The 22,355-nt window shown below is 41.9% G+C and overlaps 1 pseudogene; it reads left to right on the top strand.

The window, feature by feature from the left end:
- Positions 1–22,070, top strand: part of LOC140954994 (uncharacterized) — a 51,053-nt pseudogene extending 28,983 nt beyond the window's left edge.
- The last annotated feature ends 285 nt before the right edge of the window (positions 22,071–22,355 follow it).

Here is a 22,355-nt window from a genome sequence, read left to right as displayed (position 1 = left end):
TATCCAAATGACCTCGAATTGAATTTGTATTATTACAATACTATGAAATCACCAAATATCAATTTATAGGTCGTTCTCTTATTTCTAGGTACCCAAACTCCTTGTATGATCAGTTTGCGGCAGAATTGATCCTCCAATTAAAACCTCCAGAAGCTGGAATCAAAATATGCCCAAATTTAATATATGGTGTGATCTCATCCCAAATAGACTGAATATGAAGTTTAAATTGATTCCAAGGTGTTTTACCTAGGGTTCACTAAGAGTAGTGTTTTTGCGGCAGAATTGAAACTCGAATTAAAACCTCAAGCAAATAATATCAGAATAAGCCCAACTTTGATATATCATGCGATCCCACCTCCAATAGACTGAATATGAAGTTTAAATTGATTCCGAGGTGGTTTGCTTATGGTTTACCAAGATTTGTGTTTCTGCGGCAAAAATTGAATGATCCTTCAAATTTCAAGTAATCACTCTTTTCTTTTTTCCTTCTGATTTTTTTTTCTTTTTAACAAACTGATATGATTAGAGACAGTAACAAGATGAAATATAAACTTTTTTTTTTTTTGCTTAGATGACACAGAGAAGAACAAGAAGATGGATGCAAACACTGAAAAACTTAAGGGACACTAAAAAAAAAAACGAAAATAACAGAATGATATGACCTTGTTTCGGAGCCTCGCTCTGATACCACCTGATGCGAACCTCGTGATCACGTGGTCACGCAACCCACAATCAAGATTGAGATCTGATCCCGAAAAGCCAAAATAGGTCTGATATGAGTGTGACACAATGGAAACCTGCCGCAAGGCACCAACACTATTGGAATGAGTAGAATGACGCCACAAAGCCAGTTAATCTTCGATAAGTCAGATTCAGTTCGTTCAAGAACTGAAGAATGCAAGAATCACTCTCACATGTTAAAACTGAAAAAATTCAGAATAATAATCATCAAAGCTGCCGAAATTGTGGCTTACATGAGTTTAAATAGTTCTTGAAAAATTTACCCTAATGGATCTCTTATGTGGACTTATATGAGGTCCACTCAAAACTGACCCAAAACCCTAAACTAAAAAGCCCATAACCTGATCCAAACAAGCCTTGGATCCTAGCTGAAAACAAACTATTAATTAAGCCCAAACATGAAAGAAAATAATAAAAATAAGTAACTTGTCATTAAATACCACCAGCCCTTCTTTCCTTGTGTAGCTAGGATGAATAAGGAATCCTTATAAGAAAAGGATTCTGAAACATTAATGAATCCTTGCCACACTAGAAGATTATATTGCAACTCATTAAAGATCCTTGTGGAACTAGGAAATTCCCAAAACCAGCTCCCACATTCTTGGAGGAAAAGAATCCTAATCAAATAGGAAGTCCACAAGTCAAATGGAAGTAAATAACAAAATCCATACAGCCTCTGTTGACCAGTATTGGGGTGCCTTCCCGAACTCCGATTGACCTACAATGTTAACCCAAGGTAGTAAAATATGTCTGGAGAGTCCACATAAAATATTAGTCCGATCCAACGGTCGGATTGAGAATTATGACTATTGCCGTAAACCTGGACTATTGCGTTTTTTACGCCAAAATCCGAATCTGACCTTACTTGGGTCGTATCATAGGGCTGAACCGTATCAAAACTTCTCAAAACATTTAAGCGCGATCCAACAGTCTGATCTAAATTTATGGACCTTTTGAGCTAGTACTCGGGTTGTGTCGATGGCATCACCCGACCGGACGTCGTCGTCGTGGAGTAGCGATTCCACGCTCCTCTATGGAAAGCAGCCACCGGAAACTTCTCAAAACATTTAAGCGCGATCCAACGGTCTCATCTAAATTTATAGACCTTTTGAGCTAGTACTCGGGTCTGTCGGTGGCATCGCCCGACAGGACGTCGTCATCGTGGAGTAGCCTTTCCACACTACTCCATAGAAAACAACCTACGGAAACTCATCAAAACATTTGAGTGATATAACGGTCGGATCTAAAGTTATGGACCTTTTGAGCCGGTACTCGGGTCTATCAATGGCATCGCGCGATGAGAGTTCGTCGTCGTGGAGTAGAGATTTCACGCTAGTGCACGGAAAACACCCCACGGAAACTCCTCAAAACATTTGAGCACGATCCAACGGTCGAATCTAAAGTTATGGTCCTTTTGAGACGGTACTTGGGTTTGTTGGTGGCATCTCTTGACCGGAGGTCGTCGTCGTGGTGTAGAGATTCCACACTACTCCATGGAAAAACAACCTACGGAAACTAATCAAAACATTTGAGCGTGATCTAACGGTCGGATCTAAAGTTATGGACCTTTTAAGCCGGTACTCGGGTCGTGTCAGTAGCTTCGTCCGACCGGACATCTTCATCGTGGAGTAGCGATTCCACGCTACACCATGGAAACCAGCCTACAAAAACTCCTCAGAAGATTTGAGCTCTATCCAACGATCGGATCTAATGTTAAGGACCATTTAAGCAGGTACTAGGGTTTGTCGGTGGCATCGACCGACTAGAGGTCATCGTCGTGGAGTAGCGATTCCACGCTACTACATGGAAAACAGCCTACAGAAACTCATCAAAACATTTGAGAGTGATATAACAGTTGGATCTAAAGTTATGGACCTTTTAAGCCGGTACTCGGGTCGTGTCAGTGGCATCGCTCGACTAGATGTCTTCGTCGTGGAGAAGCTATTCCACGCTACTCCATGGAAAACAACCTACAGAAACTCCTAAAAACATTTGAACGCGATCCAACGGTCGGATATAAAGTTATGGAGCTTTTGAGCCAGTACTCGGGTCTGTCGGTGGCATCGTCCAACAAGAGGTCGTCGTCGCGGAGTAGTAATTCCAAGCTACTCCATGGGAAACAGCCTACGAAAATTCCTCAAAATATTTGAGCGCGATCCAACGGTCGGATCTAAAGTTATATACCTTTTGAGCCGGTACTAGAGTTTGTTAGTGGCAACGCCCGACTGGAGATCGTCGTCGTGGAGTAGCGATTCCAAGCTACACCATTGAAAATAGCCTATGGAAACTCCTCAAAATATTTGAGCGCGATCCAACGGTCAGATCTAAAGTTATTGACCTTTTGAGCCGGAACCCGGGTTTGTCGGTTGCATAGCACGACCGGAGCTTGTCGTCCTGGAGTAGCGATTCCACGCTACTCCAAGGAAAACAGCCAACAGAAACTCAAAAGATTTGAGCGCCATCCAACTTTCAGATCTAATGTTATGGATCTTTTGAGCTGGTACTCAGGTCTGTCGATGGCAACGCCCGACCGGAGATCATCGTCGTGGAGTAGCGATTCCAAGTTACACCATGGAAAAGAGCCTACAGAAACTCCTCAAAACTTTTGAGCGCGATCCAATGGTCGAATCTAAAGTTATGGACCTTTTGAGCCGGTACTCGGGTGTGTCGGTGGCATCGCTTGACAGGAGGTCGTCATCGTGGAGTAGCGATTCCACGCTACTCCATGGAAAACAGCCTACGGAAACTCATCTGAATATTTGAGCGTGATCCAATGGTCGGATCTTAAGTTATGGACCTTTTAAGCTTGTACTCGGGTCTGTCGCTGGCATCGCCCAACCGAAGGTCGTCATCGTGGAGTAGCGATTCCCCCTACTCCATGAAAAACAGTCTACGGAAACTCATCAAAACATTTGAGCATGATATAACGGTCGGATCTAAAGTTATGGACCGTTTGAGCCGGTACTCGGGTTATGTCGGTGGCATCGCCTAACCGGACATCATCATCGCGGAGTAGCGATTCCATGCTACTCCATGGAAAATAGTCTACGGAAACTCCTCAAAATTTTTGAGGGCGATCCAACGGTCGGATCTAAAGTTATGGACCTTTTGAGCCGGTACTCGGGTTTGTTGGTGTCATCTCGCGACCGGAGGTTGTCGTCGTGGAGTAGCTATTCCACGGTCGGATCTAAAGTTATGGACCTTTTGAGCCGGTACTCGGGTCTGTCAGTGGCATCGCCCGACCGGAGGTTGTCGTCGTGGAGTAGCGATTACATGGTACACCATGAAAAATAGCATACGAAAACTCCTCAAAAGATTTGAGCGCGATCCAACGATCGGATCTAAAGTTATGGAACTTTTGAGTTGGTACTCTGGTCTGTCGTTGGCATCGCCCAACCGCAGGCCGTCATCGTGCAGTAGCGATTCCCCGCTACTCTATGGAAAACAGCCTACAAAAACTCATCAAAACATTTGAGCGTGATCCAACGGTCGGGTCTAAAGTTATGGACTTTTTGAGGTGGTACTTGGGTCTGTCACTGGCATCGCCCGACCGGAGGTCGTCATCGTGGAGTAGCGACTCCCCACTACTACATGAAAAACAGCCTACGGAAACTCATCAAAACATTTGAGCATGATCTAACTGTCGGATCTAAAGTTATGGATCGTTTGAGCCAGTACTCGTGTCGTGTCGGTTTCATCGTCCGACCGGACATCTTCGTTGTCGAGTAGCGAGTCCACACTACACCATGGAAAAAAGCCTACAAAAACTCCTCAAAAGATGTGAGCGCAATCCAATGGTCGGATCTAAAGTTACGGACCGTTTGAACCGATACTTGGGTTTGTCAGTGGCATCGTCCGACCAGCGGTCGTCGTCGAGGAGTAGCGATTCCACGCTAATACATGGAAAATAGCTTACGGAAACTCATCAAAACATTTGAGCGCGATCTAACGGTCAAATCTAAAGTTATGGACCTTTTGAACCGCTACTCAAGTCATGTCGGTGGCATCGCTTGACCAGTCGTCGTCATCGTTGGAGTAGCGATTCCGCGCTACTCCATGAAAAAAAGCCAACAAAAAGTCCTCAAAAGATTTGAGCGCGAACCAACGATCGGATCTAAAGTTATGTACCTTTTGAGCCGGTACTCGGGTCTATCAGTGGCTTTGCCCAATAGGAGGTTGTTGTCGTGGAGTACCGATTCCACGATACTCCATGGAAAACAGCCTACTAAAACTCCTTAAAACCTTTAAGCGCGATCCAACGGTCGGATCTAAAGTTATGGACCTTTTGAGCCGATACTCAGGTCATGTCTGTAGCATCGTACGAACGGACGTCGTCGTCGTGGAGTAACGATTCCACGCTACACCATGGAAAACAGCCTACAAAAACTCCTTAAAAGATTTGAACGCGATCCAACGATCGGATCTAAAGTTATGGACCTTTTAAGCCGGTACTCAGGTCTATCGGTTGTATCGCCCAACTAGAGGTCGTCGTCGTGGAGTAGCGATTGCACGCTACTTCATGGAAAACAACCTACGAAAACTCATGAAAACATTTGAGTGTGATCTAACGGTCGGATCTAAAGTTAAGGACCTTCTGAGCCGGTACTCGGGTTGTGTCTGTGGCATCGCACGAACGGACATCGTCGTCGTGGAGTAGTGATTCCACGCTACTCCATGGAAAACAGCCACCGAAAACTCCTCACAACATTTTAGCGTGATCCAACGGTTGGATCTAAAGTTATGGACCTTTTGTGCTGGTACTAGGGTCTGTCGTTGGCATCGCCCGACCGGAGGTCGTTGTCGTGGAGTAGCGATTCCATGCTACTCAATGCAAAATAGCCTACAGAAACTCATCAACACATTTGAGTGCAATCTAATGGTCGGATGTAAAGTTATGGTCCTTTTGTGCCGGTACTCGGGTCTGTTGTTGGCATCGCTAGACCAGACGTCGTCGTCGTGGAGTAGCAATTCCACACAACTCCATAGAAAAAAGCCTACGAAAACTCATCAAAACATTTGAGCGCGATCGAACGGTCTCATCTAAAGTTATGGACCTTTTGAGCTGGTACTCGGGTCTAGTCCGTAGCATCGCTCGAACGGACATCATCGTCGTGGAGTAGCGATTCCACGCTACTCCATGGAAAATAACCTATGCAAACTCCTCAAAAGATTTGAGCGCGATCCAACGGTCAGATTTAAAGTTATGGACCTTTTGTGCCGGTACTCGGGTCTGTCGTTGGCATCGCCCGACCGGACGTTATCGTCGAGGAGTAGCGATTCCACGGTACTCCATGGAAAACAGCCTACGCAAACTCCTTAAAAGATTTGGGCGCGATCCAACGGTCGGATCTAAAGTTATGGACCTTTTGAGCCGGTACTCGGGTCATGTCCGTGGCATTGCCCGACCGGACATCGTCGTAATGGAGTAACGATTCCTCGCTACTCAATGGAAAACAGCCTATGGAAACTCCTCAAAAGATTTGAGCGCGATCCAATGGTCGGATCTAAAGTTATGGACCTTTTATGCCTGTTCTCGGGTCTGTCGTTGGCATCGCCCTACCGGACGTCGTCGTCGTGGAGTAAAGATTCCATGCTACTCCACGAAAAATAGCCTACGAAAATTACAAAAAAGATTTGAGCTCAATCCAACGATCGGATCTAAAGTTATGAACCTTTTGAGCCGGTACTCGGGTCGAGTCTGTGGCATCGCTCGACCGGACGTCATCATCATGGAGTAGCGAGTCCACGCTACTCCATGGAAAATAACCTATGGAAACTCCTGAAAAGATTTGAGCGCGATCCAACGGTTGGATCTAAAGTTATGGACCTTTAGAGCCGGTACTCAGGTCGTGTCGGTGGCATCGCTCGACCGAACGTCGTCGTCGTGGAGTAGCGATTCCACACTACTCCATGGAAAACAGCCTACGAGAACTCCTCTAAAGATTTGAGCGCGATCCAGTTGTCGGATCTAAAGTTATGGACCTTTTAAACCGGTACTCGGGTCGTGTTCGTGGCATCGCGTGAACATACATCATCGTCGTGGAGTAGTGAGTCCACGCTACTCCATGGAAAATAGCCACCAGAAACTCCTCACAACATTTGAGTGTGATCCAACAGTCGTATATAAAGTTATGGACCTTTTGAGCCGGTATTAGGGTCGTGTCGGTGGCATCTCCCGACCGAATGTCGTCGTCGTGGAGTAGTGATTCCACGCTACTACATGGAGAAAAGCCACCGGAAACTCCTCCCAACATTTGAGTGTGATCCAACAATCGGATCTAATGTTATGGACCTTTTGTGCCAGTACTGGCGTCTGTCGTTGGCATCGCCCAACCGGAGGTCGTCTTCGTGGAGTAGCGATTCCGCGCTACTCAATGGAAAAGAGCCTACGAAAACTCATCAAAACATTTGAGTGCAATCTAACGGTCAGATGTAAAGTTACGGACCTTTTGAGCCGGTACTCGGGTCTGTCGTTGGCATCGCCCTACCGGATGTCGTCATCGTGGAGTAGCGATTCCACGCTACTCCATGGAAAACAACCACCAGAAACTCCTTACAACATATGAGCGTGATCCAACAGTCGGATATCAAGTTATGGACCTTTTAAGCCGGTACTCGGGTCGTGTCTGTGGCATGGCCCGACCGGACATCGTCGTCGTGGAGTAGCAATTCCACGCTACTCCATGGAAAACAACCTATGAAAACTCCTCGAAAGATTTGAGCGCGATCCAAATGTCGGATCTAAAGTTATGGATCTTTTGAACCGGTACTCGGGTCGTGTAAGTGGCATCGCGCGAACATACGTCGTCGTCGTGGAGTAGCGAGTCCACGCTACTCCATGGAAAACCACCACCGGAAACTCCTCACAACATTTGAGTGCGATCCAACGGTCGTATATAAAGTTATGGACCTTTTGAGCCGGTACTAGGGTCGTATCGGTGGCATCTCCCGACCGGACATCGTCGTCGTGGAGTAGTGATTCCATGCTATTATATGGAAAACAACCACCGAAAACTCCTCCCAACATTTGAGTGTGATCCAACGGTCGGATCTAATGTTATGGACCTTTTGTGCCAGTACTAGGGTCTGTCGTTGGCATCGCCCAATCAGAGGTCGTTGTTGAGGAGTAGCGATTCCACGCTACTCAATGGAAAAGAGCCTACGAAAACTCATCAAAACATTTGAGTGTGATCAAACGGTCGGATGTAAAGTTATTGACCTTTTGATCCGGTACTCTAGTCTGTCGGTGGCATCGCCCCACAGGAGGTCGTCGTCATGGAGTAGTGATTCCACGCTACTCCATGAAAAACAGCTTACGAAAACTCATCAAAACATTTGAGAGGTGACACAACCAAAAGCTTGATGTCTTCTCCCAAGTGTAGGAGTGTCGAAGTAATAAATAACCCGGCAAGACCGGGGTCGAACCACATAGAGGTTAATTTTATAAATTATAAATAACAACACAACAACAATAACAATAATAACGATAATAATAACAATAGTAGTAGTAGTAATAGTAATATTAATAATAATACTCAGTACGTGGCGTTGTTATACCTGAGAATGATCTAAAAGATCGGGTCACAGGCTTCCAGCCTATTTTACTGAGTTTATGAAAAGATCAAAGAGATATATTATATAATATAAACAGAATGTAAATAATAATAATAATAATAATAATAATAATAATAAAAGAAGATGAAGATGAAGAAATTAATGAGAACTTTGAGATGAAAGATTAATGTAAGGATTAAACAACGATAAAAATAAATGTCAAGGTTAGAGGATCCACTAATGGTACTTCAAAAAAGTATAGTATAAACTCTTATTACTCAATTGGAAACCACACATAAAGGAGGTTTCAATCAGATTATAAATTGTTAACATGATTACATTAGTTATCTTATTCGAATAAAACTAATACTTGTAAATGTTGGCAGGCATTCATGATTATAACTTATGTTAACAACAAATCAAGTTCCTTTTGATTAGTACTTAAAAGTGCATGTTTATCAAGGTTTCATATCATCATTTTGCACTTGAAGTATCAATAACTCCTTAACTAAAGCATGTTTTATAATAACAAGTTTGATACTATAAGATACCTTAATTTATGGTAAATGCTCATCTTAAATGCAGGCCTATCACATAAATAAAAGGATTGATTGATGAGTTTAAGTATTGAAAGTGAAAGGACAAAGAGATGGCCAAACTTAGAAAAGAGATGCCGGTGCAGTCCAAACCGGAACATTGCTCGGTAATTGGATCATATCTGGAGCTCTAGATCTTGGATTTTGGTCCATTTTATATGGATGGAAAGGTAAGACAAAGGCCTACAACTTTCATGAGGAGCCCAAGATTTAAAAAGGCCGTTTTGAAGTCCAAACTGAAGGAACAACGAAGAAGTCTGAAGCTGTCCTGCAGCCCAGACACTATTTAATGTTCAGCCCATATCTTGAGTTCTAGAAGTCCAAATGACCTCATCTTTTTTTTGTTGGAAAGATGAGACAATTTTCTAGAACATTCTTAAGGATTCTGGGAAAATTATGATGTTAGCAATGACGTCTTGTTCAGACAAGAAGATAAGGATTGTCACCAAGTCAAGATGTGGCCACCCACTCATCAATTAGTCAACAAATCAATAGTTCCAAATTTTGGCCTATAAAAAGGAGGCACTTACCATGTATTGAGGCATCTTTGGTTTCCAGATCAAGATCATGCTCTTGCTTTCTCTCTTTTGTATTACTTATGTTTTGCTTTCATTAATATCAAGTTTTATGCACTTCATTTCCTTTCACTTACTTAGTTAACTTCTTTCTCATTTATGTCTTATCTTGTTCATCTATGTTCTTTCTTTCATTATTTTTAGCTAAGTTAATTATGTCAAGGTGAAAGGGTACAACTAATGGTGTAAGATATAGAGTATCATATAAACTTAACATGGACCTTAACGTTGGATACTAATATGTTTTATATTTGTTATCTTGTTCACTTTTAATACTTTGCTTGTTAAATCGTTAGTCTAGATTTATGTTGTATAACACTTGGTACAACAAAATACTTGGCACTTTCATAGCCCATACTGTATGGTATAATCGACACCTGAGCTATGAAAGGAACTTGATTTGTTGTTAACATAAGTTTATAATCATTGAATGCCTGCCAACATTTACAAGTATTAGCTTTATTCGAATAAGATAACTAATGTAAATCATGTTAACATTTTATAATTTGATTGGAACCTCCTTTATGTGTGGTTTCCAATTGAGCAATAAGAGTTTATACTATACTTGTTTGAAGTACCATTAGTGGATCCTCTAACCTTGACATTTTATTTTATCGTTGTTTTAATCCTTACATTAATCTTTCAACTCAAAGTTCTCATTAATTTCTTCCTTCTTTTCTTTATTATTGTTGTTGTTGTTATTGTTATTGTTATTGTTATTATTATTATTTATTATTATTATTATTATTATTATATTTATTATTATTATTATCTATTCATAAACTCAGTATATAGGTTGGAAACCTGTGACTCGATCTTTTAAATCATTCTCAGGTGTAACAACGCCACGTACTGAGTATATTATTATTATTACTAGTACTAGTACTACTATTGTTATTATTATTGTTATTGTTGTGTTGTTATTTATAAATTTATACAATTAACCTCTTTGTGGTTCGACCCCGGTCTTGCCGGGTTATTTCTTACTTCGACACTCCTGCACTTGGAGAAGACATCAAGCTTTTGGTCGTGTCAAGTTTTTTTGGCGCTGTTGCCGGGAGGTAAATTTCTTGTATAAATATAAATTTAATTTATTTTCTCTCTTCACTTTTCATTTTATCTAACTTTTGTTTTGTTTCTTTTGTTTCCTTTTCTTCTAATTTTCTTTTCTTCCTTTTATTGTCTTCTTACACGTGCATGAGAGTTTGGTCACGTACATTAAGTGGTCGACTTTGTAGGGTATCCTCATCATTTTTCAGAAAATATGGCCGAAGAAGATAATCAATCGCTTCATAATGAGAATAATTGAGAAATACCGTAATGAGAACACTTAGAGACCACAATGAATCCCACAAGAAAGTGCACCCTCATGCATAGTTTTCCCTCCTGATGCATTCTCATTTTAATTTTAAGCCAGGCATTATTCAACTTTTTATCTTCTTTTCATGGCTTAGACCTAGAAAATCCATATTTTGCATTTAAGGGAATTAAGGAGGTCTGCAATACCTATAAAGACTCAAATTGTAGCATGAACAACCATTAGTTAAAGCTTTTCCTTTTTCATTAAAAGATAAAGCTAAAAGATGGCTATAAAATTTGAGACTAGGATCCATTCATGCCTGGGATGAAATGCAACAACAATTTTTAAAGAAGTTTTTTCATCTCACAGAACAAACTCTTTCAAAAGACAAATCATCACTTTCACTCAAAAACCAGGAAACATTTTACCAATGTTGGGATAGGTATCGAGATTTGCTTAATACTTGCCCTCATCATGGTTTTGAAACATGAAGATTGGTTTTCACATTTTTATGAAGGTTTAACACCTAGAGATAGGCAAATGATTGAATTGATGTGCAATGGAATCTTCGAAGATAAAGACCCTAATGAAGCAATGGAGTACCTAGACTTGCTAGCCGAAAATGCTCAAAATTGGGACACCACAGGTACTTATGAGGCACCAAGTAAAACTCAACCTCATACATCTAAGTGGATGGTATGCACAACCTTAGGGAAGATCATGACCTCCAAGCCAAGTTTGCATCCTTAGCTAGAAAAGTCGAAGCACTTGAATTGAAAAAGAGCGGTCAATTAAAATCTGTTCAAGACATTGTGTGTCAAATCTGTGAAACTAATGAACACTCAATAAATGATTGTCCAACTTTGCCTTCTTTTAAGGAATGCCTCCATGAACAAGCCCATGCTTTAAACAGTTTCCAAAGACCCAACCATAACCCATACTCACAAACGTACAACCCTGGTTGGAGAAATCACCCAAATTTCAGTTGGAAGAGTGATAGAAACAATGCACAAACTTCACAGCCACCGTTTCAAGCACATCATAATTTTCAAAATTCTCATGGATATGCACCTCCTTATGCTCCACCTCCTAGAAGAAATTTTGAGGAAACATTGCATGCATTCATTGAAAAGGCAGGAGACAATCAACACTCAACTTGCTCAAAGCATGACAGATTTTAAAGATGCTTCTTGCAAAATTAAGCATCATGCTCTTCAGTTTCCAAGAGAAAGGTAAGTTTCTCATCTCAACCACAAACAAAAATCCAAAGGGCAATACAATGCAAATGCAAGTGGTTCTGGAAGCCAAAACACATGGATTCAAGTTCAAATTAGTCATCACTCTTCGTGAAGTGGTAAGGTTATTGAAAAAAACCCATTCTTGAACCTTGTGAGAAAGATGATGAGTCTATCTCTGAGGGTAAGGAAGGGGTTGAACCTGAACATTGCAAAGAAAAGACTGATTCCCCGCCAGCACTTCCATTTCCTCATGCCATGACCAAACAAAGGAAAGTCAATCACAACTCTGAAATCTTTGAAATTTTCCAAACAGGTAAGGATCAATATACCTTTGTTGGATGCTATTAAAACAGGTTCCTTCCTAATGCTAAATTTTTGAAAGATTTTGTGCACTGTGAAGAGAAAACTGAATGTGAAAAAGAAAGCCTTTTTAGCCGAACAAGTAAGTGCCATTCTTCAGAACAATAATGCTTTGAAATATAAAGACCCTGGTTGTCCTAACAATTTTCTTGGCTTTATTGGAGAACATAAAATTGAAAGAGCCTTACTTGATCTTGGAGCCTAGTGTGAATTTACTTCCATATTCAGTCTTTCAAAAGTCTCAAATCTAGGTGAGTTAAAACCAACCTCTGTAACTACTCTCTTTACTTGCGATAGATCTGTAAACTAGTGCTCAAGAGGAATATTCGAGGAGATGTGTTCAAGTAAACAAGTTGATAAATTCATTTATCTTAAGTGGATTTTGTTCTTTCTTGGATACACAACCTGTTGATAGCATGTAATTCAATTTCTGTCATTTTAGGACGTCCATTTCTTGCCACTTTCTAATGCATTGATTAATTGTAGGAATGGAACTGATTGAAGCTATCATTTGGAAACATGACATTGGAGATAAATATTTTCAACATTTACAAGCAACCTGGAGATGATAATGATTACAGGAAGTGGACCTTTATTGAAAAATTAGTTCATGATCAATTTCAAACCACTTCCAGTGAACTGAGATTGATGAATCTGATGATTTGCAAATGGTCTACTTTCAGGAATCAAAGGCATGCAATTGGAGACCACAAATTGAAGAATTTCCAACGCACCGATCAATTGAGCCCCATACCCCTCAAGTGTTCAATCCACCACCAAAACCTGAATTGAAGCCGTTACCATTTAAATCTCAAATACTCATCTTTTGGGAGAAAAATGAAACTTTCCGGTAATAATCTCTTCCAAACTTAATTGCATATCAAGAAGGTAAGTTATTACAGATTTTGAAAATGCACAAAAATGCATTAGGATGGACCATAGCTGACATAAAGGAATCAGCCCTTTGATTTACACACACATGATTTATTTGGAGGAAAATGGCTAAACCCTCTAGAGAAATGCAACGAAGGCTTAATCCTAATATGAAAGAAGAGTGAAAAATGAAGTCATTAAGCTTCTAGATAATAAGAATTCATTTATCCTCAATTTCTGACAGCAAATGGTAAGTCCTACCCAAGTTGTACCCAAAAGTCTAGAGTCATTGTGAATAACGAATGAGAAAAATGAGTTAATTCCAACTAGGACTGTTACTGGTTTGCGCATGTGCATTGACTATAGGAAACTTAATTCAATGACTAGAAAAGATCATTTCCCTTTACCTTTCATGGACCAAATCCTAGAAAGAGTTGCAAGGTCATGAATTTTATTGTTTCCTAGATGGCTATTCAGGTTACAATCAAATTGAAATTGCATTGGAAGATCTAAAGAGAAGACTACTTTACATGTCCATTGGTACTTTTTGCATATCGAAGGATGCCTTTTGGATTATGTAATGCATCAGCCACGTTTCAAAGATGCATGCTTAGCATATTCAGTGATATGGTTGAACGTTTTCTTGAGATTTTTATGGATGATTTTTCTTGTTTTTGGTGATTCAAACAAGGAGAGTCAATCAATGCCATTGGTGATTTTTATGGATGATTGACTCTCCTTTGTTTTGGTCATGGCATGAGGAAATGGAAGTGCTGGGGGGAATCAGTCTTTCTTTGCAATGTTCAGTTCAACCCTTCCTTACCCTCAGAGATAGACTCATCATCTTTCTCACAAGGTTCAAGAATAGGTTTTTCAATAACCTTACCACTACGAAGAGTGATGACTGATTTGACTTGATCCATGTGTTGGCTTCCAGAACTACTTGCATTTGCATTGTATTGCCCCTTTGGATTTTGCTGTGGTTTGAGAAGGAAACTTACCTTCTCTTGGAAACTGAGAGCAAATGTTAATTTGCAAGAGCATCTTTAAAATTGGTCATGCTTTGAGCAAGTTGAGTGTGTTGATTGTCTCCTGCTTTTCAATGAATGCATGCAATGTTTCCTCAAATTTCTTCTAGGAGGTGGAGCATAAGGAGGTGCATATCCATGAGAATTTTGGAAATTATGGTGTGCTTGAAACGGTGGATGTGAAGTTTGTTGCATTGTTGCTATCACTCTTCCAACTAAAATTTGGGTGATTTCTCCAACCAGGGTTATATGTTTGTGAGTATGGGTTATGGTTGGGTTTTGGAAACTGTTTAAAGCATGGGCTTTGTTCATGAGGCATTCCTTGAAAGAAGGCAAAGTTGGACAATCATTGGTTGCATGCTCATTTGTTTCACAGATTTGACACACAATGTCTTGAACAGATTTTAATTGACCACTCTTTTTTAATTCTAGTGCCTCGACTTTTCTAGCTTAAAGATGCAAACTTGGCTTGGAGGTCATGATCTTCCCTAAGGTTGTGCATACCCCCACTAGATGTATGAGGTTGAGTTTTACCTGGTGCCTCATAAGTACCTGTGGTGTCCCCATTTTGAGCATTTTTCAGCTAGCAAGTCTAGTACTCCATTGCTTCATTAGGGTCTTTATCTTCAAAAGTTCATTGCACATCAATTCAACCATTTGCCATCTCTAGGTGTTAAACCCTCATAAAAATGTGAAACCAATCTCCATGTTTTCAAAACCATGATGTGGGCAAGTATTAAGCAAATCTCGATACCTATCCCAACATTGGTAAAATGTTTCTCCTGGCTTTTGAGTGAAAGTGATGATTTGTCTTTTGAAAGAGTTGTTCTGTGAGATGGAAAAAAACTTCTTTAAAAATTGTTGTTGCATATCATCCCAGCACGAATGGATCCTGGTCTCAAATTTTGTAGCCATGTTTTAGCTTTATCTTTTTAATGAAAAAGGAAAAAAGCTTTAATCGAATGGTGTTCATGCTACAATTTGAGTCATTATAGGTATTACAGACCTCCTCAAATTCCCTTAAATGCAAGTATGGATTTTCTAAGTCTAAGCCATGAAAAGATGGTAAAAGTTGAATAATGTCTGGCTTAAAATTAAAATGAGATGCATCAGGAGGGAAACTATGCATGAAGGGTGCACTTGTTCTTGTGGATTCATGTGGTCTCTAAGTGTTCTCATACGGTTATTCTCATTATTCTCATTATGAAGTGGATTGATTATCTTCTTCGGCCATATTTTCTGAAAATGATGAGGATACCCTACAAAGTCTACCACTTAATGTACGTGACCAAACTCTCATGCACGTGTAAGAAGAGAATAAAAGCAAGAAAAGAAAATAGAAGAAAAAGAAACAAAACAAAACAAAGGAAACAAAAATAGATAAAAATGAAAGTGAAAAGAGAAAATAAATTAAATATTATAATTTATACAAGAATTTACCTCCCCGGCAACGGCGCCAAAAATTGACACGATCAAAAGCTTGATGTCTTTTCCCAAGTGCAGGAGTGTCGAAGTAATAAATAACCCAGTAAGATCGGGGTCGAACCACAGAGAGGTTAATTGTATAAAATTATAAATAACAATACAACAACAACAATAACTACAATAACATATAATTATTATTATAATACTCAGTACGTGGCGTTGTTACACCTGAGAATGATCCAAAGATCGGGTCACAGGTTTCCAGCCGTATATACTGAGTTTATGAAAAGATTAAAGGGATATATTACAGAATGTAATAACAACAACAACAATAATAAAAACGAATGTCAAGGTTAGAGATACTAATGGTACTCTTCAAACAAGTATAATATAAACTCTTATTACTCAATTGGAAACCACACATAAAAGGAGGTTCAATCAGATTATATTTTTAACATGATTACATTAGTTATCTTATTCGAATAAAGCTAAATACTTGTAAATGTTGGCAGGCGTTCATGATTATAACTTATGTTAACAACAAATCAAGTCCCTTTCATAGCTCAGGTGTCGTTATACCATACAGTATGGGCTATGAAGTACCAAGTATTTGTTTGTTACCAAGTGTTATACAACATAAATCTAGATTAACCATTTAACAAGCAAAGTATTAAAAGTGAACAAGATAACAAATATAAAACATGTTAGTATCCATCGTTAAGGTCCATGTTAAGTTTTATATTATACTTATTCTTACACCATTAGTGTGCCCTTTTCACCTTGACATAATTAACTTAGCTAAACATAATGAAATAAAGAAACATAAATAAACAAGATAAGAACATAAATGAGAAAGAAGTTAACTAAGTAAAAGAAAGGAAATGAAGTGCATAAACTTGATATTAATGAAAGCAAGACATAAGCAATACAAAGAGAGAAAGCAAGAGTATGATTCTTGATCTGGAAACCAAGATGCCTTAATACATGGTAAGTGCCTCCTTTTTATGGCAAAATTTGGAACTATTGATTTGTTGACTAATTGATGAGTGGGTGGCCACATCTTGACTTTGGTGACAATCCTTATCTTCTTGTCTGAACAAAACGTCATTGCTAACATCATAATTTGCCCAGAATCCTCATGAATGTTCTAGGAAATTGTCCAGCTTTCCAACAAAAAAAAGATGAGGTCATTTGACTTCTAGAACTCAAGATATGGGCTGAACACTAAATAGTGTCTGGGCTGGCAGGACAGCTTCGGACTTCTTCGTTGTTCCTTCAATTTGGACTTCAAAACGGCCTTCTTAGATCTTGGGCTCCCATGAAAGTTGTAGGCCTTTGTCTTACCTTTCCATCCATATAAAATGGACCTAAATCCGAGATCTAGAGCTCCAGATATGATCCAATTACCGAGCAATGTTTCCGTTTGGACTGCACCGACATCTCTTTTCTAAGTTTGGCCATCTCTTTGTCCTTTACTTTCAATACTTAAACTCATCAATCAATCCTTTTATTTATGTGATCGACCTGCATTTAAGATGAGCATTTACCATAAATTAAGGTATCTTATAATATCAAAGTTGTTATTATAAAACATGCTTTAGTTAAGGAGTTATTGATACTTCAAGTGCAAAATGAATGATATAAAACCTTGATAAACATGCACTTTTAAGTACTAATCAACGACAGACCCGAGTACCGGCTCAAAAGGTCCATAACTTCAAATCTGACCGTTGGATCGCGTTCAAATCTTTTGAGGAGTTTCTGTAGGCTGTTGTCCAAGGAGTAGCATGGAATCGCTACTCGACGACGACGACGTCCAGTCGGTCGTTGCCACCGACACGACCTTAGTACAGCTCAAAAGGTCCATAACTTTATATCCGACTGTTGTATATCGCTCAAATGTTTTGATGAGTTTCTATAGGCTTTTTTCCATGGAGTAGCGTGGAATCACTACTCCATGACGACAACCTCTGGTCGGGCGATGCCACCGACAGAACCAAGTATCGGCTCAAAAGGTCCATAACTTTAGATCCGACTGTTGGATCGCGCTAAAACCTTTTGAGGAGTTTCCGTAGGCTACTTTCAATGTAGCAGCGTGGAATCGCTAATTCACAAAGATGACATCCGGTCGGGCAATGCCACCGACACGACCCGAGGACCGGCTCAAAAGGTCCATAACTTTAGATCCGACCATTGGATCGCACTCAAATGTTTTGATGAGTTTCCGTAGGCTGTTTTTCATGGAGTATCGTGTAATCGCTAATCCAAGACGACGACATCTGGTCGGGCGATGCCACCGACAGACCCGAGTACAAGGCTCAACAGGTCCATAACTTTATATCCGACAGTTGGATCGCACTCAAATGTTTTGATGCGTTTCCATAGGTTGTTTTCCATGGAGCAGCGTGGAATCGCTACTCCACAACGACGACCTCCAGTCGGGGGATGCCACCGACAATCACGAGTACCGGCTCAAAAGGTCCATAACTTTAGATCCGACTGTTGGATCGCGCTCAAATCTTTTGAAGAGTTTCTGTGGGCTATTTTCCATGGAGTAGCGTGTAATCCCTACCCCATGATGACGACGTCCGGTTGGGCGAAGCAACCGACACGACCCGATTACCGGTGCAAAAGGTCCATAACCTTATATCCGACCGTTAGATCGTGCTCAAATGTTTTGATGAGTTTCTGTAGGCTATTTTCCATGGAGTAGCATGGAATCGCTAATCCAGCACGACGACATCCAGTCGAGCGAATGCCACCGACAAACCCGAGTACCGGCTCAAAAGGTCCGTAACTTTAGATCAGATCGTTGGATCATGCTCAAAGCTTTTGATGAGTTTTTGTAGGCTCTTTTCAAAGGAGTAGCGTGGAATCGCTACTCCACGACGACGACGTCTAGTTGGACGATGCCACCGACACGACTCGAGTACCGGCTCTGAAGCTCCATAACTTTAGATCCGACCATTGCATCGCGCTCAAATGTTGTGAGGAGTTTCTGTAAGCTGTTTTCCATGGAGTAACGTGGACTCGCCACTCCACAACGATGACCTCCGGTTAGGCGATGCCACCGACACGACCCGATTACCGGTTTAAAATGTCCATAACTTTATATCCGACTATTAGATCATGCTCAAATGTTTTGATGAGTTTATGTAGGCTATTTTTCCATGGAGTAGCATGGAATCGCTAATCCAGGACGACGACATGCAGTCGGGCGATGCCACCGACAAACCCAAGTACCGGCTCAAAAGGTCCATAACTTTAGATCAGACCGTTGGATCATGCTTAAAGCTTTTGATGAGTTTCCTTAGGCTGTTTTTCCAAGGAGTTGTGAGGGAATCGCTTGGATTACTCCATGACGACGACATCCGGTCGGGCGATGCCACCCGACACGACCCGAGTACCAGGCTCAAGGTGCATAACTTTAGATCCGACCATTGGAGTTCGTGCTCAATGTTTTTGATGAGTTTCGTAGGCTATTTTCACATGATCAATACCGAGTAACATGGATCGCTGACGAGATGCCGAGGACGACGACAATCCAGTCGGGCGATCCACCGAAAGACCCGAGTATGGCTCGAATGGTCTAATATATATTTACAATATACGACCGTTTGGATCGCGCACAAAGCTTTTTCAATGACTTTTCGTCCACAGGCTGTTCTCCATTGAGCAGCGTGGAATTGCTATACTCCACAACAACGAATCTGGTCGGGCGATGCCACCGCACCGCTAACAGCAATTCAACCGAGTACCTTCGCCGTCAAAAGGTACATAACTTTAGATCCGACCATTGGATTGCGCACAAAGGCTTTGATGAGTAACCGGTTTCATAGGTTTTCTCCATGTTGCGAGTAGAGTGGAATCGTTACTCCCGACGACGATATCCGGTCGGGCGAGGCCACCGACAGACCCGAGTACGCTCAAGTTGGCCGGATGCACTAACAGACCCGAGTACCAGATCAGAAGGTCCATAACTTTAGATCCGACCGTTGGATCGCGCTCAAATCTTTTGAGGAGCCTTGTTTCCATAGCTGTTTACAATAGGAGCGTGTCCACCCCGGGCACTGGCGATGCCACCGAGATGACGACCGAGTACCGGCTCAAAAGCTCCATAACTTTAGAATAAGCGCACTGATGGTTGGATTGCGCTCAAATCTTTTAAGGAGTTTTCGTAGGCTGTTTTCCACGGAGTAGCGTGTCCGGTCGGACGATGCCACCGACACGACCCGAGTACCAGATCAAATGGTCCATAACTTTAGATGCGACCGTTGGATCGCGCTTAAATCTTTTGAGGAGTTTCCGTAGCCTGTTTTCCATGGAGTTGCGTCGAATCGCTACTCCACGACAACGACCTCCGGTCGGGTGAATGCAACGAAAGACCGGAGTGCCAGCTCAAAAAGTCCATAAACTTTAGATCCGTACTGTTTGGATCGCGCACAAATCTTTTAAAGAGTTTCCTTAGGCTGTTTTCCAAGGAGTAGCGTGGAATCGCTACTCCACGACAACGATATCCGGTCGGGTGAGGCCACCGACAGACCCGAGTACCGGCTCAAAAGGTCCATAACTTTAGATCTGACCGTTGGATAGCGTTAAAAGCTTTTGATGAGTTTTCGTAGGCTATTTTCCAAGGAGTAGCGTGGAATCACTAATCCATGATGACGACATCCTGTGGGGCGATGCCATCAACAGACCCGAGTACCGGCTCAAGTTGGCTGATGCCACTGACAGACCCGAGTACTAGATCAGAAGGTCCATAACTTTAGATCCGACCGTTGGATCGTGCTCAAATCCTTTGAGGAGTTTTGCATAGGCTGTTTTCCGTGGAGTTGCGTGTAATCGCTACTTCGCGACGACGACCTCCGGTCGGCCAAAGCCACCGACAGACCCGAGTACCGGCTCAAAAGGTCCATAACTTTAGATCTGACCGTTGGATCGTGCTCAAATCTTTTGAGGAGTGTTCGTATGCTGTTTTTCATGGAGTTGCGTGCAATCGCTATTCCACGACGACGACGTCCGGTCGGGCGATGCCACTGACTCGACCCGAGTACCGGCTCAAAAGGTCCATAACTTTAGATCCGACCGTTGGATCGCACTCAAATCTTAGAAGGAGTTTCTGTAGGCTGTTTTCCATGAAGTGGCTTGCAATCGCTACTCCACGACGATGACGTCCGGTTGAGCGATGCCATCGACTCGAACCGAGTACCAGCCCATAAGGTCCATAACTTTAGATCCGACCGTTGGATCGCGCTCAAATCTTTTAAGGAGTTTCCGTAGGCTGTTTTCCATGGAGTAGGGTGCAATCGCTACACCATGACGACAACGTCCGGTCGGGCGAGGCCACCGACTCGACCTGAGTACCGGCTCAAAAGGTCCATAACTATAGATCCAATCGTTGGATCGCGCTCAAATCTTTTGAGGAGTGTCCGTAAGCTGTATTACATGGAGTAACGTGTAATCGCTACTCCACAATGACGACTTCCAATTGGCCGATGCCACAGACAGACCCGAGTACCAGTTCAGAAGGTCCATAACTTTAGATCCGACCGTTGGATCGCGCTCAAATCTTTTGAGGAGTTTCTGTAGGCTGTTTGCCAAGGAGGAGCGTGTCCGGACGGGCGATGCCACCGTGACGACCCGAGTACTGGCTCGAAAGCTCCATAACTTTAAATCTGACTGTTGGATCGCGCTCAAATCTTTTAAGGAGTTTCCGTAGGCTGTTTTCCATGGAGTAGCGTGTCCGGTCGGGCGATGCCACCGACATGACCCGAGTACGGATCAAATGGTCCATAACTTTAGATCCGATTGTTGGATCGCGCTCAAATCTTTTGAGGAGTTTCCTTAGGCTGTTTTCCATGGAGTAGCGTGGAATCGCTACTCCATGACGACGATGTTCGGTCGGGCGATGCCACCAACACGACCCGAGTACCGGCTCAAAAGGTCCATAACTTTGATCTAACCATTGGATCGCGCTCAAATCTTTTGAGGAGTTTCCGTAGGCTGTTTTCCATGGAGTAGCATCTAATAGCTACTCCACGACGACGACGTCCGGTTGGCCGATGCCACCGACGGACCCGAGTACCCGTTCAAAAGGTCCATAACTATAGATATGACCATTGGATCGTGCTCAAATCTTTGGCGGACTTTTCGTAGGCTGTTTTCCATGAAGGAGCTTGCAATCACTACTCCACGATGATGATGTCTGGTTGGCCGATGCCACTGACAAACTCGAGTACCCGTTCAAAAGGTCCATAACATTAGATCTGATCGTTGGAAGGCGCTCAAATCTTTTGAGGAGTTTCCGTAGGTTGTTCGCCATGGAGGAGCGTGTCCGGTCGGGCAATGCCACCGAGAAGACCCAAGTACCGGCTCAATAGCTCCATAACTTTATATCCGACTGTTGGATCACGCTCAAATCTTTTAAGGAGTTTTCGTAGGCTGTTTTTCATGGAGTAGCGTGTGCGGTCGGGTGATGCCACCGACACGACCCGAGTATCGGATCAAATGGTCCATAACTTTAGATCCGACCGTTGGATCGCACTTAAATATTTTGAGGAGTTTCCATAGGCTGTTTTGCATGGAGTTGCGTCGAATCGCTACTCCCCGACAACGACCTATGGTTGGGTGATGCCACCGGCAGACCCGAGTGCCGGTTCAAAAAG

This window comes from Populus alba, chromosome 18 (genome assembly GCF_005239225.2).
Source record: "Populus alba chromosome 18, ASM523922v2, whole genome shotgun sequence".
Classification (NCBI taxonomy): Eukaryota; Viridiplantae; Streptophyta; class Magnoliopsida; order Malpighiales; family Salicaceae; genus Populus; species Populus alba.
The sequence above is the reverse complement of the archived record's forward strand: the minus strand, read 5'-3'. Positions and strand labels throughout refer to the sequence as shown.